Source organism: Lemur catta, chromosome X (genome assembly GCF_020740605.2).
Source record: "Lemur catta isolate mLemCat1 chromosome X, mLemCat1.pri, whole genome shotgun sequence".
NCBI classification, from domain to species: Eukaryota; Metazoa; Chordata; class Mammalia; order Primates; family Lemuridae; genus Lemur; species Lemur catta.
Window position 1 is genome coordinate 35,054,330 of NC_059155.1, and position 16,102 is coordinate 35,070,431.

Below are 16,102 nucleotides of genomic sequence, written 5' to 3' on the forward strand. Positions count from 1 at the left end.
GCAACTCTCCTTTTCCCTCACCCCCAATCCCCTGGTAACCACTATTCTATTTTCTTTCTTTTTAAAATTATTTATGATTTAAAATTATTTATTAACAGGTGCTTGCAGTTTGACTTAAAAAAATAAAGTTGTAAGCTTTTATTACAAATTAAAAACGAAGTTTTTAAAAATTTCAACTTGACCAGGTATGAAGTAATTTAAAAACCTTTAGAGACGTACTGAGAAAAATCAAGCTTTTTTTTTTTAAAAAAAAACTATTTGTTATTACCAAAAATGATATCTTTAGGTAAAAATAATAAAAAACATCATGCTGCGTAGATAATGCACGTAGTTCTGGTTATCTTGTCACTGGGCAAAAAGCAAGCACTTAAGGGCTTCAGCTCCAATCTTTTATTCATTTCTTATTGCTGGAATTTCATATTCATTTCTTCTTGTTGGATGATTAAAACAAATGACAGTAGAGATAGTAAGCTGGCATTTACACAGCCCCACCCTGCTCAGCCTCTGGAGAGGAAGAATTCTCAGCTGGTTGATAGCAGCTTTTATCTCTTTGCCACCTTGTGGTTTAGGGTTTTCTGGGCATCTGCTTAGGTAATTCAAATTGTGGGGGGTACCGACATTTATTCTCTTCATTGCAATATTCTCTAGGCTGTCTTTGGGGAGGAGGGCCCCTGCAGAATCATGTTCTACGCCCCAACACATATTCCGTCTTATTGGTCTACCTTGTTCTCCTGTGCCCTGGTTGTCTGCACCCTCTGTTACTTCTCCCTGCACAGGAGGGTTGGAATAACGTGGTCCACGCCCATAGGGTCTCCCATGCAGTATGGTGGGAACCTTCACCCACAGTAGGGTGGGTGTTGTTGGGCCTGGACTTCAGAGCTCTCTTTGATCTCTCCTTCTCTTCCCCACTCTCACTTTTCTGGCAATTCTGCTGGTAATTGCATGGAGGACCCCTGCAACATGAATGGTTATAGTCTGGTGCATATTCACTGCTTTGAAATGGAACTCCACCAGGGCCTGTGACATTTGCTGCCTCCACACCCTTTTCTCCTTCAATAACATCAAACCCCACAGTGTCTCCATCTCATACACTGTGAAGGTACTCCCTGGAGTTATTCTTCATGGCAGTCTGGTGTAGAAATACATTTTCCTTGGTGTCATTCCTGTTGATGAAACCATATCCATTTCTTTTATTTATTTATTTATTTATTTATTTATTTATTTATTTATTTATTTATTTATTTATTTTATTTCAGCTCATCATGGGGGTACATAAGTTCAGGTCATATACATTGCCATTTCTTACATTGAACTATTTTACTGTTCCCAAAACCTTCGTTGTCATGACTTTTTTGTCCCTGCCGGCAGGCAGTGCCAATGTGAGATTGCCCAGGCCACAGCTCCCTGCTCCCTGCTCCCTGTGCCCCTGCCCAGGGCTTGGTGTCAGCAGCGCTGAGGGCAGAGGCAGTGGGGTAGGGGCCAGGGAACGGCTGCTGGGTCTCTGCCTGGCTGCTCATGGTTGCAGTTACAGTGACTGAGGTCAGCTGTGGCAGCTGTGGCTTCTCCTAGGGTGTGATAGTAACTAGGCTGTCAGCCATGGTGGGACTGCTCAGGGCTCTCTGGGGCCTGCTGTCTGCTCTCGGTACTGATCAAACTTCTATTTTCTGTTTCTACTAATTTCCCTGCTTTAGATACCTCACATATGTGGAATCATACAGTACTTGTCTTTTTGTAACTGGCTTATTTCACTTAGCATAATGTCCTCAAGGTTTATCCATGTTGTGTCATGTGACAGGATTTCCTTCCTTTTTAAAACTACATAAAATTCCACTGTTTGTATATAGTGCATTTTGTTTAACCATTCATCTGTCAATGCAAATGTGGGTTGCTTCCACCTTTTGGCTATTTTTACTAGTGCTGCTATGAACACGGATGTGCAAGTATCTCTGGGATACTCTGTGCTATGGTGTGAATGTGTCCCCCAAAATACATATGTTAAAATTTAATTACCAATGTGTTGCATTGTACTGTATTAAGAAGTGGGGCCTTTAAGAGGTAATTAAGTTATGAGAGCGGAGCCCTCAAGAATGGGATTAAGGCCCTTATAAAAGGTCCTAAGGGAGTTGATTCACACTCTGCCACCCCTTCTGCCACATGAGATCACAGAATTTGTTCCCTCCAGAGGATGGAGCAACAAGGTGTCATCTGAGAAGTAAAGACTGGGACGTCATCAGACATCAAATGTTGGCACCTTGATCTTGGACTCCCCAGCCTCCAGAACTGTGAGGAATAAATTTTTGTTGTTTATAAATTACCAGTCTCAGGTATTTTGTTATAGCAGCATGAATGAGCTAAGACACCCCAATTTCAATTCTTTTGGATATATATCCAGAAGTGGGATTACTGGATCATATGGTAATTCTATTTTTAATTTTTTGAGGAATGCTCATACTGTTTTCTGTAGCAGTTACACCATTTTTTCAATCCTACCAACAGTGAATACGAGTTCCAATTTTTTCTTGTCAACACTTGTTATTTTCTGTTTTTTTTTATAGCAGCCATTTGAATGGATGTGAGTCTAGTACTTCATTTTTGAAGTAGTTTACAAAACTATTTGTTTTTACTGGATTGAAAATTGAAAAGCCTTGGGCCAGGTGCAGTATCTCATGCCTGTAATCCTGCCACCTTGGGAGGCCAAACTGGGAGGATTGATTGAGGCCAGGAGTTTGAGACCAGCTTGGGCAACATAGCTAGACCCCATATCCACACAAAATTTTTTAAAAAATTAGCCAGGCATATGCCTGTAGTGCCAGATACTCAGGAGGGTGAGGCAGGAGGATGGCTTGAGCCTAGGATTTTAAGGTTACAGTGAGCTATGATTGGGCCACTGCACTTCAGCCTCAGTGACAGAGCAAAACCCTGTCTCTAAAAGAAGAATAAAAAATTGAAAAACCTGGTTCCTTGCCACAGGTAGTTTGTGGAGAGGCACTTTTGTCAAGTCTAGTACTGGGGAGTCTGGGAACAGACACTATATAAAATTTTAGGCTCGAAGAACTTAGGCAAAGGCAGAACTAAATTCGTCTTGAGTTCTAGTACTTTAGTGCTTCTTTCCAATCTAGTGAATTTTGTGTTACCACCTTTAAATGGCTAAATTTCTTAAAATAATAAACTTTGAATACCTTTCACATTCACATGCTTTCCTGGGCAAAAACATTAAGTTCTTGATCTTCCCTGGCCATCAGAATTGTTCATGTTGTCATTCCATTGTCTATGAAAGATTGTGTATCCCTGTAACTCAGCTGTGAATACCTGAGACTTCTTGTCATGGCTTTGCTGTGCCTGTGCAACACTGTCCTCTCCTTTTATGCCCCAGACCAGTAAATTCCTAAGACATTTAGAAAGACAGGCAGCAAAATCCTTCAATCCTAAAGGTTAAATAACCATCTTCTATATTTGTACTTAAGAGTATAGTACTCACATTTGTACTGTGAGATCAGTGACAGAATTAGATATTGGTATTTATCTCTTCAGCTATGGGGCAGTGCACTAAATGACCACTGCAGGCCTGGGAGACTGTGCCCCTGACACAGTCTTTGGTATAGCAGCAGTAGTTGTTGGCATCAAGAGACATGGATGACCACAGTGAGTGGGAACTAGAGCTGAAAAGAACTCTTCTTCCAAGGACATGTGAGAAATCCCTGAGGTACATCCAGAAGTCCTCAGGGGGCACTGTGGAGGGTATCTGAGGCATCATCAAAGCTGGTGGAGGTTCAGTCAGAGAAGTACTAACTCGAGTTTATTACTACGATCCTATTTTTACCTCTATGCCTGTGTCCTGGGAAACACGGGTTACATTTTGGGAGCCTAATTGGGTTGAAATATTTTAAGAAAGTCATTTTTCTTTCCATACATGCTCAGCTGCTAAACTACTAGAAGGGTCCCTTGGGAAATAGATTTATCTCTCACAGGCTGTGAATGTCTTTCAGGCACCACTAAGAAGAATGTTTTTGAGATTACTTTGCTATCGATACTTGGCACTTGGAGAGGTACCATGCTTGGTTACTGGATGTATATGAGAGAGAAATCAAAGGTTCTCTATTGCTGCTCTCAAGAGAGCATATCAAAGAAAAAAAAAAAAAAGAAAAAAAAGAGAGCATACCAAAAGCTCCGTGTGAGCTGTTATATGGGAAAAACACATTCCAAAATGGTGTGGTAGGCAGAATAACGCCTCCCTCAAAGATGTCCATGTCCTAATCCCTGAAACCTGTGAATAAGTTATGTTACATGGAAAAGGGGAATTAAATTGCAGGTGGAATTATGGTTGCTAATCAGCTGACTTTAAAATAGAGAGACCATCCTAGATAATCTGGGAAGACCCAATGGAATCACCAAGATTTCTTGAAAGTGGAAGAGGGAAGCAGAAGAAGAGTCAATGTCAGAGTCCTGTGATGTGAAAAAGACTCAACTGGCCATTGCTGGCTTTGCAAGTGAAAGTGGGCCATGAGCCCAGGAATGCAGACAGCTTCTAAAAGCTGGAAAAGGCAAGAAAATGGATTCTTCTCTAGAGCCTCCAGAAAGGAACACAGCCCAGTCAACACATTGATTTTAGCCCAGTAAGACATGCATCAGATTAACTACAGAACTTAAAGATAATACATTTGGGTTGTTTTGAGTCATTAAGTTTGTGGTAATTTGTTATAGAAGAAGTAGAAGACTAATACAAATGGCAATTCCTTTGATTTATGTTGGTTAGTTGCTTTATTTTTCCTGATATTTGATTTATTTTGAAATTTCAAATAACATTGAAGAAGTACATAGTGCATTTTGTTTATCAAAAATTTACATCTGGGTAGATGTATAGATTTCTTTATAGATATAGTTGAAAAACACTAACTACTCAACTTTGTATGATTTGTCTAAGGTGTAACTGCATCATCTCTTGAGAAGTATCAGGAGAGGGAGTGTCTTTGAAGCTGGTCCATAAGTTAGAACATAGAAATAGTGAATTTTTTAAAAAAAATCAGGGCCTTCCCTTCAGCTGGAAGGAAAGTCTGTAGCAGACTGTGTGGGGAAATTAAGAATTTTAGCTTGGGTCCAGCTACTTGGACAAAATTCTCTGGGAATTGGGCTCATGTTATTTGTGATGGGTTTTTTTTTATGATGTGTCAACTTGGCTAGGTTACAGTTTCCAGGTATTTAATCAAACACTAATCTAGTTGTTACTGTAAAAGGAGTTTATATAATAAATATGATTAGAACCTACAATGAGTTGACTCTAGGTAAGAGAGATTATCCTGATTAATCTGAGTTGGCCTAATTCAATATGTTGGAATGTCTGCCTTAAAAGCAGGGCTGAGGCTTCCCCATGAAAGAGAAGAAATTCTACCTGTGGACTTCAGCTTCAGCCCATGCCTATGAATTCCAGCTTGTCCAAGATATTCCTTTTCTGACTGCCTGCCATACAGACTTGTTTAGACTTGTTTAGCCAGACCTCACAATTCCCAATTCTGTGCAATAAACTCTATAGATAGAGATGGTGATGGGGATGAAGATAGATAGATAGATAGATAGATAGATAGATAGATAGATAGATAGATATAGATATACATACAGGTATAGGTATAGGTACAGATATATTCTACTGATTCTACTTCTCTGGTTAAGTTCTTACTAATACACTCTGTGAAGGGTGAATGAATTAGAGTGTTTTCCAGGGGTGTGATGCTAGGACCACAGAGAAGGATTTTGATCTCTTTGATTGAAGTTTACCACTTAAAGGGAGTTGAATGGATGTTTGTAAAAATGAAAACTAGCAGGGATCTACTAGCTTGTGGGATTCCTGAACTTCTGGAAGGCAGCAGGAAAGAAAGCCTAAGCAAATACATTGATGTCATAGAGGTTGGAGAGAGAGCTCTGGCAAATGGAATGGAGATGAGCAAATCAGATTTGCTTAGTTCAAACTGGGGCAGGAACCGTCCCAAACAGAATACTTCTGTGGAAACATAGCATCAGAATCCTGAAGAATTCCACAGATTCTCACTATTATCAGAATTAGTTTGGGAGGAGGAAGGAAGGGAGGCAGCATGAAAGGCTTGTGGCAGTGAAGGTGGCTAAGCCTTATCCCACAAAAAGAGCCATTGAGAGCAAACACCCAGGGCCGAGGCAGGTACTGTTGTGCTGCTGCTGAGGTAGGGAAGTTGGATACAAGTATGTCAGCTGTAGCCACTGGGGAAACCAGCACTTAAAAACCTACTGTGAATAAAGGTATATCAGAGAAAGGCCACAAAAGCTTCCGTGGTGAGGAACCTTGGCACTGAGAATGATAGCTCAATAAAGCATAGGCTGACTTTGTGTCCCACTGTGGCAACATGGGAGCCCAGATAGAATAAAGGCTGTGTTCTGTGGTGTTGGATAGTGGATGATAGTGACTATAATTGTTTCCCATTTTCTGTGAATAGCCCTTGACCATCTCCCACAGCTACTTAGAAGCTGGGGGAGTTACTTTAACTCCTCCAGATTGTTTCCTCATCAGTAAAATGGGGATAATGATAGTACCTGTTTCCTAGGAATGTTGCGATGGTTCCATGAGAGGAGGCATGAAAAGTGCTTCAGCCAACTTCTTACATTTGCTGAAGCATATAAGATGTTTCAGACTTCCGTGTCTTTACTGTTTGTTCCTTCTGCATGGTAGGAGGACCTTCCTACATCTGGCTCCAACCTTCTCAGACCCAGCTAGAAAATTCTTCGGCATGTGTCAAGATGTAACTCAAGGGTCCTCCCTCTGTGAGCCTTTTCTTGATGGCCCTGTTAGGCAAAGCTGACCACTCTCATTCCATGAACAGCTGACAAAGCTTCTTTCAATGTCTTGGCAGGATTCTGTGAAGGCCATAAAAAGCTTGCACCAATCCAGGCTCTGGATTCTTCGCCTCCCATCCCTGGTGCTCTAATTCCCAATTGCTGCTATTCTTCAAGTGAACTATACTGAAACAACAACCAGCCTAAGTTAAAAGGCTTGTCTAAGGACACATCCAGTTGCAAATAGACAAAATGTATCATTTAACTGTAGGTAAGAAAACCCCAGAATGGGCCCCTGGGGGATTAGCTCAGAGGTGTGCCTCTGTATTGCCCACCTTGGGACCTTTTCAGGGCTACAGCAGCCCCCTGAGAAGCATTAACTGAAAGAATTTAAAGGCAAATATACTGGCCATAGCTGTCAAAGGCAAGGGATAAGATACAGGGCAAACAATAGACCAGAAAGCCTCAGAAGTATAAATAAGAGGCTGAGGAAGGATGTAGATGGGGGAATATGGGCTTTGTAAAGCTTCTGAGTATATTGAGGGCTCTAGAAGGCCATGCACATGCCCAGGGATGGATGGATGCTCAAAGAAGACCTGAGAAGACTCTGAGCTTTCACCTATGGATGACGTTTAAGCTCTGCACAAGCACATAGCGAAGGCTGAGTCCAAGCTGTAAACTGCCTGGCCAAGTGTTGAGGAAGGGCCTAACACAGAGCCAATCTACAAAGAACAGGAGGGTGTTTTTATTTTTGTCTCCAGGCATATAAGGAAGTCTCTGTCCTATTATTAGTGAACCGAAAAGCTAATAGAACAAAGACTTCAGTGAACACACACAACAAAGTCAGAAGGCATCTCTGAGTCTGCTGTGTCCCTCTCCCTCATGTATCCAGTTAAGATAGATTCCACTTCCTGTGGTTTCAGAAATCCATCCCCTCCTTTGTTCCCATCAGCCTTGCCATGGTTGAGATACACCCCTGAAGTCACTGCAAGTTTTTTGTTACTGTTCTGTTTCCAGGTTTTCACCTCCATCCACACCAATGCTAAATTTATCTTCCTCATCCCAGGTAAGGTGATCCATGGAAAACATAAATATGGCCACGCCACTCCCTTCTCCAATACCCTTCAACAAAAGTTCATTTTCTTTATGTTAAAGTTTGGATTCTGAGGCTCTTTAAAAGCTAGTTGCTGCCCTTAAACCACTTATTTTCCCTCTCTTCCACCCAGTGATCTAACCAAACTGATCCATCCTCCACTACTGACAGAGTGATATATTCTCCACACAATCTAGCCCCTTATCTTTCCCCCTTCAATCCTTTTTCCCACCATGAACATATACTCATCTCATCTGCTGTCTTCAGGGCAAAGTTCAAACTCCTGGACCAGGTGAGGTGGCTCACACCTGTAACCCTAGCACTTTGGGAGGCCAAGGCAGGAGGATCACCTGAGGTCGGGAGTTCAAGACCAGTCTGAGCAACATAACGAGACCCCCCCATCTCTACAAAAAATGGAAACATTAGCCAGGAATGGTGTGTGCACCTGTAGTCCCAGCTACTTGTGAGTCTGAGGCAGGAGGATCACTTGAGTCCAGGAGTTTGACGTTGCTGTGAGCTACGATCATGCCACTGCCTTCATGTCCTGGCAACAAAGTGAGACCTTGTCTCCACGAAAAAAAAAAATAGTTCAAACTCCTTTATCCCTCTCGTATCAGTGTTTACTATGCCTCCAACTTGGCCGGGTTGTAGATATGGTCACAAAGGCAGATTATAGAAGGACATGCTAAGCAAACTGAGGAAATGAGCTAGTCACCAGTGTGAGGCAGACACTGGCAGTGGGAAAAGGAAAGAATATGAAATTGAACTGAAATCCACATACTTCCCAGAACAACTGGAGGTAAAATAAGAAAGCAAATTCACGGCAGATTGAGGCTGACAGGTAGTAAGGTAAGAAAGTAGAAAAGTTATCAAAACCATAGGCTGGGAACAAATAGTGAAAGAATGAATTGTGGCCATCACATTCATAACTTTAAAAGCATAATATGTTGAAATTAATGACATAAAATAAATAATATGAATTAATATTATATATTGCATTAGTATAAATTAATAATAATATTAGCATAAATACTTAATATTTATAAGGATGATCTTCAGCCATCAAGAAAAGAGTACATTATTTTCAGGGCACTTAGTTGAAGAAGCAGAGGTGATGTGTAATTCTCTAAATTCCCATGAAAGAAGTATTAAAAGTTTGGGTGCTCAAAGCTGATACTGATGTAAAGTGTATTTATATACTACAACTCAATCCCCAAAGATGCTTGATACTGCAACTAAGAGACTTTAACTATTTTCTAACACTTGCTATCTGCCAGGCCCTGTACCAAAAGCTTTCTGTTCATGATGACCTTCAATCTTCACAAAGACAGGGTGTGGCGAGTATAGTTACTACCATTTACAAATCAGAAGCTGTAAGCTCAGGAAAATTGCGTATCTGCCCATGATCACAATTCCAGCGAGTGGTAGAGATAGGATTCATGTCTGGGTCAGTCTGACTCCAAAGCTATGACTCTCTCATATCTCAGTGTCATAATCTCTCCCTTCCTTTACATGGCAGAGGGGCTAGAAATTGGCAGAAAATAACAGCAAATATATTTTTTTAAAAAAATAGAAATATGAAAGGCTTGGATAGTGTTGGGAAGTTCAGAATGGCAGGGTGAGACCCTCCTTATACTTGTTTCTCCTTAAAAGCAACAAAAACACTGGAAGAAATTATCAAAATCAACTTTTTCAGAACTCTGGAAATTAACCAAAGACTTGCAACAATCTGAGGAGCTTTTATTTGAAAAGAAAAAGCCCAGGAACAGAAAAATAAATGTCGCGTGTTCTCACTTATAAGTGGGAGCTAAACTATGGCTACACAAGGACACACAGAGTGGTATAATGGTCATTGGAGACTCACACTGGAGGGAGGGTAGGAGGAAATGAGGAATGAAAAATTACCTATTGGGTACAATGTACAATGTACAAATGTGGGTGGTGGGTACACCAAAAGCTCAAACTCCACCACTATACAATGTATACATGTAATGGAATCCAACTTGTACCCTCAAACATATTAAAATATATATATAGAATTACAAAAACAAAAATGCCTTTCTGACTTAAACTTTATGAAACAGATTTTATATGCTGTTTACATGGAAAATAAGGAAATAATGAGCCTTCCTACTAATGACAAAATTCATAATACAAATAGTTTAACAGTTTTTAATACAAATATACAGTGTTTGTTTAAAAAGTTTTACATTTTAGCATTCCTGTGAGGTTAAAAATTGAAACTGAATCATGTGTAACTTTTGTCATCATGATGTTATTTGTGAGGAGAGTAGGGGAGTCATTCTCCAGCAGTATATTGTCTTAGGTGTGTTGAATCTTCTCTTAGTTCATCTTTGTAATCAATCACTCTCTGAATTACACAATTCCCACTTCACATAAGAGAAAATGGGTAAAACACATTCAACACGACATGTTCAGGAAGAGGTAAAACTGAATTTGAAGCCCAGTATTACTGAATCAGGGACATTTTTGTTTCATTACACCATCTCCCTTCTGTATATATTTTCTTAATAATCAAGTGAGAAATTGAAGGGGAAATAGGCTAATTTGGATAATGTCAGGCACATGATTTAACAAGTACAAGATTAGGCAATGTTTTTAGATTATTTTAGGCAGTGTTTCTAGAACTAATAAATTTAGAGAAAAAAATCAGCAAGATCGGTAATCTCATTTCAACATAACCTTTCAGATAATTTTCTAACATTTGATCGAATGAAGCATGATTACCCTTAATTTAAATGTAGATATCTTTTTATATGAAAAAGATTCCTTACTGATTATTAAATTCATAAGAAAAGCACAATGTAAAATTTCAGCCATAGCAATTTTTTTTGAGAAATTGAAAATGATCTTACTGAAATTATTACCTATTTTAATCAAAATTCAAATTTCTAATTGTTTGATGAGAGGATGATGTCTGAACAGAGCTGAATTTTTCAAACACCTCAGCTTATGGCAAATTATCATTATCTATACATGTAAGATCATACTCTTGTTTGAATTTATTTTATTTTAGTTTTCTCTTTAATCTGCATTCCCAGTCACATCTTATGCTCCATAAACATCATTACAGCAGCTATTCTAATATGTTTGATGTATGTCCTTAGATAATGATGTCCCTAGTAAAATACGTTATGTTTTTCTATTTATCTCAAGTTTAAAATTATAATAATATTATACAATGTAAAAAAAACCAAACAAATTAAAAAAAAAAACAAAAACTGCTGAATCTCAGTAAGAATCACAGGGTTTATGCTTTTTTAACTTGGACTATTCTCATTCCCTTCTTCCCAGCTTTACAGAAGTCTTAAAATCCAGCAGCTTCAAAATCACAGTAGCTGTGAAAACCATCAGCCTGAAAAATAATCCCCCACAAAAAAGCCAAAATATAAAATGTCCAAATGTCCTCCCATTAAGAGTGGTTATCTCTGGGGAATGAGATTTGAGACTTTTGCTTTTTACTTTATAACACAATTTAATTATTATGAGTGTTACTTTTAAAATAAACAACACCAATAAAAATTAAACTGGAACAGAGATGCTGAAAATGCTCTAATGATTAAGGGATGGTAGATGGAAATTGTACACAACTGCTTGTGACTATTTCTAGTTTTAAAAGTATTTAAAATACTGACTTTCTTTTTATTTGGTGTGTAGTCTTTAACATTTCATTTTAGTAAAAGCCAAAAAAAGTTTCTAAGAACTTTTACAGATTCACAATTCAGCCTTTGATTCCAGATTCCACTTTACCTATAATGTTCTAAGTTCATCAGCTATAAATTCTGTTACCATGATGGTTTTCAGAGACTTAACCATGGCAAGTACAGAGACACTACAGTGCAGCACTTTGGTGGCAAGCTTACTTTGCTATTCTTGGCAAAAATAACTGTGTTAACTCAGCTGTCATCTTAAAAGCTAACTAGAAGCCATCATAAGCAGCTTTTTGTTCCCAATGTTATAACCCAAGCTGGAGCCCGAAACTATTTTTGACAGTGCAGAACAATGTATACTGTGCCTGAGAGATACATTAGCAGGAAGACTTTAGGTGGCTGCCTGTTATGATAACATCTCCACTATTATTCAGGAAACCTGGGAAATGTGAATGAGCCTAGGAAGAAACCTGCTATGAAAAAAAAAAATCCCCGTACCTCCCACTCTAGACACAATTACCCGTGTTGTGTTTGAGACAAGGAAGTAACCTGCAGTGTTCAAATTCTTCCCATAATTATTGGAAAGTCTCTGCTTAAGACTAGGAAGTAACCACTCTGATCAAATCCCCCACAGTTTTCTGTTGACCATGGCTGGGATTCAGATGGTATTTGAAGGCCATGAAACTGTAGGTCTAATTTTGTGCAAATGTGAATTTGGGAGAGAGTCCATCACTTTCATCAGTTTCCTAATGTGGCCTGTGGCCAAAAGAAATGTAAGATCCACTGATCCAAGGATTTCCAGGATTAGAGTAGGAAGTAAAAGACTGGTAAAAGATATTCTTTCATGCTCACCTCCCCCTAGGTTCTTCCAAGACAGCTCTGAGTCTGCAGTCATCTCTGGATTGATCTGCAGTTTCTTTGACATTGCATCCAGAGGCTGGAAGTGCTGAGGGGCGAGCTGGAGGCAGGAAAACAGGACAAAACAGAAAGGTCCTTTCAAGATCCTGACCTGAAAGGGTCTTCAGGGAGAAGAAAGATCTGCTCCAGCTTTGAGAGTAACTCTAGTTTTAACCAGGCTGTGGAACCTATAGGAGTAGGAAGCTGGATGTTTTTAGATGTGAGGACTAGGCAATGAGCCACTGCCATGTTAGGAGCCACCGTAGATCCAGGTCCTGGTTGGATTCAGGGGAATAGTCTCTGAAGCCCAGCCAAGACAGGACTAAGAGCAGGGGCTGAAGGAGTTCATCTGCCCAGCCTAGAGTAAAGCAGGCTGAAACAAGGCAGTAGCATAATATATAGGGAGAACCGAGTGGCATGATGAGTCCAGAAACCTTGCTTTTAGTCTCAGCTCCTTGGCAAGCTGTGTGCACTTGGGCAAGACTCTTATCCTTTTGGGAGGTCATTTCTTTCTCTGCAGACTGTGAGTTTTAGACTAATGACACTTATACAAGCATGTATCATTTTAGCATTTCAGATCTGAAACCTTTATGTTTCCAATATTCAGAAAATTCTGATTGAGGAGCTAATTAGAGCTTTTATTTATTTATTTATTTATTTATTTATTTAAATTGACAAATACTTATGGTATACAACATGCTGTTTTGAAGTATGTTTACATTGTAGAATGGCTAAAGAAAGCCAATTAACATGTATTACCTCATATACTTACCATTTTTTGTGGTGAGAACACTCAAAATCTACTCTCTTAGAAATTCACAAGTCTACCATAAAATGTTACTGCTGGGACCCTGAGATACCTCACACAGTAATACAGTAGACTTTGCTGTCTTAATTGCTATTTGACGGTGTTCAGGTTTGAATGAAATGCCAAGAAAGAAAGGCCTGGGAAGTGGAATGATGCTCAGGACTGCAGCCAGAAAATTGGTATCCTAGGAGGAAAAATAAATGCATGAATCCCTCTAATGTAGGCAGCAGAATTGATTAGAAAGAAACTTGGGGAGGATCTTGTTTGGGGGTGCAGCTTTATCATATGGACCAAGAAAACCCTTGAGGGGCTGGGTGTGGTGGCTCATGCCTGTAATCTCAGCACTCTGGGAGGCCTAGGGCAGGGGTGAGGATTGCTTGAACCCAGGAGTTTCAGGTTGCAGTGAGGTATGATGATGCCACTGCACTCTAACTGAGACAACAGAGCAAGACCCTGTCTCAAAAAAAAAAAAGAAAGAAAGAAAGAAAAAGAGAGAAAGAAAGAAAGAAAAGAAAAGAAAAGAAAAGAAAAGAAAAGAAAAGAAAAGAAAAGAAAAGAAAAGAGAAAAGAAAAAAAATTGGGGGGGAAGATTCTTAGTCAATCAGTCAATCTAAGTAGAGGATCACCATAGAGGCTCACCTATGCCATCAAAGTTGAAAGAATTTATTTGTGGAGCATTAAATTTCACAAGTATAATAGTTGATGAAATACATAGGAATAGTCTCCTATATCACTGGGTGGGAATATCAATTGGTCTAGCCCTTTTGAGAAGCAATTTTCAAATATTTATTAAGAGCCATGAAATAGGAAGATCCCCAGAGGTGTGGGTTCGGAGTGCATCCCTAACAGTGCCGCAGACGCTAGTGCCTTCCCTCTACCATCCAAGTCCTTCTCTGAACCGGGCTGGCACTCTTGCCCTCGTGTCCCTCACCGAGCTGCTGCAACGCCCGATGTTGAGTGTGCCCAGCGGCTCCCTCACATGGCGGGGTCTTGAGCCCCACAACCCTTCTCTCGTTTCTCTTTTCTGCTCCGAGCTTCTTCAGTCCAACCGGGCCTGCTTTTCCTTTCTCTGGGGCTCCCTGTTTCCCCTGCATCCTGGGCCCTGCTGCTGTTCCTCTCTGGCCGGCCTCTCCCCGCCTGGGTTCCACCCTCCAGCTCCTCTTACCTGCCCCGGGGTTGGGGGGGCGGAAAGGAAAAAAAAAAAAGATCCATGAAAGAGTTTGTACCTTCTGACCTAGCAATTCTTATTTTGAGGACTCTATTCTAATGAAATCCAAGTGATTGAAAATCCATTGAGCACAGATTGTCATCACAGTTCCATTGATCTTACCAGAACATGGGAAAATGAAACACAAGGTATGCATAACAACTGATGTTCACTGTAGTCCAACCACTCCCCACTTCCTTAGCCCCCCCCAAATGCCCAGCATCCACATCCACCCTTCTTTCCATTCATTTACTTGCAAAAATGTTCCTTAATATAATGTCACCATCTTGCATACATTATGCTAAAGACACTCACTCCCTTTCTGAATAAGACAACACAAAGTCTCATCTTTGTCTTTCATCAATCAAGCTTCAAGTGCAGTACCTCTAGTTAATGGGCCTTCTTCTTGTTCGTTTCTGGATGTAGCACCTCATAGTTCAAGGACCTGGGGATAAAGGATGACATTAACAATCCCCAATAGTCCCTATACAAAATAAGAGTAAGATAATAGAATACCTTTGGTAAGATTTCCATTTGGAAAGAAGAGAGGGAAAAACCACCTTGGTGGTCCCCAAGTTGTTGAAGGTCTCACTTTCTGCCAGAAAGGAGGAGCAGGGGCTCCCCACCCTGAGAGGGGAGTGGTTTCTTGGAAGACCTCCCTGCTACCCCTGGTTTCTGCTTTCTGGGAAGATCTGTCTTGTCCATTTTTTTCATGGCCACATCTGAAGAGGGCACTATGAAGGAGGCCCCTTCGGGGGCTGTAGCAGCCCACTTCCTAGTATTAGGCTAGGTGTGGGGTAGGATAAGCACTCACAGGTCCTTGCTGGTGAGATTGGAGGTTTCTTCAGCAAGACAACCCCTTTATCATCTTAGGAAATAGAGACCTTGTTACTTCTGGTCAATTCTATAGACTGATGACTAAAGCAGAGAGTTACCAAAAACTAGATTCCAGAGTGGGTGATTCTATCTTTTAGCATTAATCCTTGTTGCTAAGCCTATTCCCCTGGCCCTGGATGCAATGGCTTCCTTGGTTTCAGCTTCAAGGTAATTGAAAACAATAGTCAGAGATGGAGATACTCCATGGGGATCATCAGTATCTTCCCCAGGTGCTTGGGAGAGGCCAGGAGGATCAGGCTCTGGCTCCTCCTGGGTCTCCACCTTCACTGGCCCCACTTTCACCTTGGGGAAGATAACTGAGCTTTGTCCACCTTTCACAATTGACTGACTCAGCCATCTTGGACTGTAGGCTACACGGTCTCTCTTAGGAAAAGCTGTATTTTCCTCACTTCTTTCAGATGGGTCAGCTCCACCAACCTAAACTTGTCTCTTACAGAATCTTTCTGAATGCCACAAAGAGCAACCAAAGCAACATCTATATCTCCATTCTCTACAATGTTGAGTAAGGCCCTAGCCTTAGTAGGCACACAGTTAAAAAAAATTTACCAGCTGCTTTGAAGCCATATAACCAAGCTTATCTATGTCCCAACTCAAGATAGAAGGCTTACCAACACCATCCACCTGACCTTGACTCAGCCAGTTCCACATTGTGCATCCTTCCCTTGTCAGGCCCCACTCTTAAGGATCAATTTCTACATAGGACACCTTCAGTTATCTATGACAGAAAAATCTAA

The 16,102-nt window shown here is 40.4% G+C and overlaps 1 pseudogene; it reads right to left on the bottom strand.

Moving 5' to 3' along the window:
- Positions 1–478: 478 nt before the first annotated feature.
- On the bottom strand, positions 479–1,517 carry LOC123628204 (annotated as a pseudogene).
- Between the last annotated feature and the right edge of the window lie 14,585 nt (positions 1,518–16,102).